Source organism: Choloepus didactylus, chromosome 11 (assembly GCF_015220235.1).
Source record: "Choloepus didactylus isolate mChoDid1 chromosome 11, mChoDid1.pri, whole genome shotgun sequence".
Classification (NCBI taxonomy): Eukaryota; Metazoa; Chordata; class Mammalia; order Pilosa; family Megalonychidae; genus Choloepus; species Choloepus didactylus.
Genome location: NC_051317.1, coordinates 22,754,567 through 22,757,398, shown reverse-complemented (window position 1 = coordinate 22,757,398; position 2,832 = coordinate 22,754,567). Strand labels below are relative to the sequence as shown.

The 2,832-nt window shown below is 35.9% G+C and overlaps 1 pseudogene; it reads right to left on the bottom strand.

Moving 5' to 3' along the window:
* Positions 1 to 204: 204 nt before the first annotated feature.
* On the bottom strand, positions 205 to 1,127 carry LOC119506588 (annotated as a pseudogene).
* Positions 1,128 to 2,832: the final 1,705 nt, after the last annotated feature.

Below are 2,832 nucleotides of genomic sequence, written 5' to 3'. Positions count from 1 at the left end.
ATTGTTATTTAAAATTTAAGCTGCCATATTAAAAATAGGTAAGTTAGCATGACTTCTTTCACTAACAACATCTTCCTCAGATTTTTCCTTTGCATTCATTCAGATTTCAGATATAAATTCAGGTCATCAATATTGGAAATGGGAAAAAAGTTGATTTTGAATCATATGCTAGTTCATGTCATCTAATGGCTTCAAACAATTATCCTATCTTTTTTCTGAGTAAAGCATTCTCCTCATAACTCTCTTTACAGCCTCCTTCATCTGCTTATTTCTAAAACTATAGATAGTAGGATTCAAGAAAGGAGGGACTGTACAGTAGAACACAGAGGTGATAATATCCTGATTCATGGGTGAATTGGAGGTTGGCTTCATAAACACAGCAGCACCTGAGCTTAGGAAAATGGTCATAATGAGGATGTGAGGGACTCAGGTAGAAAGACCTTCCCTCTTTCACCTCTCATTGGAAAGTTGAGCACAGTAAAAAGACATGGTGATGAAGGCAAAGCAACCACCAACAATCAGCACTGCAGAGATAAAAATTGAAATTTCATTGCTTAAAGTGTCACAGCAGGACAGCTTCAGCAGAGAGGGGGCATCACAGAAGAACTGATGGACCAAGTTGGACCGACAGAAGGGCAGCCGGAATGTGTTGCCAGTATGGCATCCAGAGTAGGCAAGGCCACTGCCTACTGAGGCCAGGGTCATCTGGACACAGACAAGAGAGTTCATGACCACAGGGTAGTGGAGGGGCTGGCAGATGGCCACATAGCAATCCAGGGTCATGATGGTGAGAATCAGCAACTCTGTATAAGTAAACAAAAACACGAGGAAGACCTGAGCTGCATATCCAACTATGGAGATCACACTGTTGTCAAGCAGGAAGATGATACATGCTTTGGGTATTGTAACAGAAACATAGCACATGTCCAAAACAGACAGAATCCTAAGGAAGAAATACATGGGGTGTGAAGTTTCCAATCAAAGGTGGTTACTGTGACAATGAGAAGATTCCCCATCAGAGTGGCCAGGTGCATCAGTAGGAATAGCATGGCATGTAAGACCCTGAGCTCCCACACATCAGAAAATCTTGTAAGCAGGAATTCTGTCACTGTGGTAGAGTTGGGCATCTTGGGAAAATTTGCCTTGGTTGTGAAGAGACAGATAGATAATCCCTAAATAAAAATGTTGAATCAAAATGTATAAGAAATTACCTATATGTTTTATTGTCTTATGTTAATCCAATTTTATTCTCTCTAGTTTGTTTTGGTTAGTAGAATAAAACATAATGTTTCCTCATGCTCTTTAGTATCTGTGCTTGTGAAACTTATTTCCAGGGTAGGAGGGGTAGTAAAATATAATCTTTAAGAGATCATGCCTATGTTTGCCTGTATGTCTACCACTTATTAGTTATAAAATGGATCTATTAGAAGTTAAAGCTTTGCCTGAAAGATAAAAAAATATTTCACACAGAAATTATTCAGTATAATTTCTATGCATCCCTTTATCATTAGTAATATTCCATGAATGTTAATATTTATGATTTTATGATGACAAAACAATATGAGTAGAGATAGGAGGGTATTATTTATTCAGGGCCTCTCAGCATTTTATAGTCAATTATCCATTCCCTAATCACCAGGTAGAAAAATGTTTTAATCTCCACTTTGCCCACTGTGACTTTTGATACTGATTTCATTTGAAAATTAACCTTTAAAAATTCCTCTCTCTGATGTCCACATTTTCACTGGCTGTATGTGTAATCTTCCTAACAACTGTTAATGTATATATTTTATTTTGACATTTGATTCTTCAACATATATATGTTATTTTTTAATAGTTTCTTAGATACATTCTGGCTTCATTTTCTTTGTTCAATATCCTAGACAAAATAATTAACCAAGTAAGTTATATCAATACCACCTTTCATTTAGTTATAATTTCTTTTATATTTTAATTATTCATATATTATGTACTGCAACTCTGCAAATTGGGAAGTAAAGTATACAATATTAAAAAAAAGAGTAGGTCATTGAAAGGTCAAGGATACTCCTTAAGCCATGAAAATATAAGTGGATGAGTGGGCATTCAATGTCAGATTTGTCTGCTCAAGTAGTGCATTGCCACATGGAGCATTTCCTCCAGCACAACTCCTGACCCTACTGATTCACTGTTTCCCACCAAGTCAATCCATACTCAACATTCAGGCTCAATATTCACCAGCACACAACATTCCAGCCTTCTGAATATTGCAGGATCCAAGAGACCCCAATTTTTGGATGCACTGTTAAATCACAGCAATCCAGAGTGGAAACATTTCTCCACCAATTTTCTACATATTCAGTACTAGCTGCTCCATAAGAATTGTTCAAAACTATTTTCTATATTGTTACATATTTTAATATTCTTAACCTTACTCAACAGTAGTGACAACTTCAACTCAGAATTATTTATGATCTGGGTTTCAGTCCATCCAAAAGAGGAAAATATCTATATTGCCCCAGTCTCTACTCAATATCAGCATGCACTATCTTTAACCATTTAAAATATCCTAAGAAATTTTCTCCTAGTACATTTAAATTCCACATAAATTGCATTTAAATTTCAATTTAAAATAATTCTTATGTATTTTTCACTCATATCTCCCTTATCTGTTTTCTTAGTGTGAATGGTACCATCTATTTCTAAGGCTAATTCACCCCTCCAGTCCTCATTCTCTCTTCTCTTTCATGGAGGTAAACTTATGCCATCGTAAGTTTCCCATGCTTCTCCATGTACTCCTTGAATTTAAATAGATACTTATCTTTCCCTGTTCAAAAAAAAAGTGACTTGTGA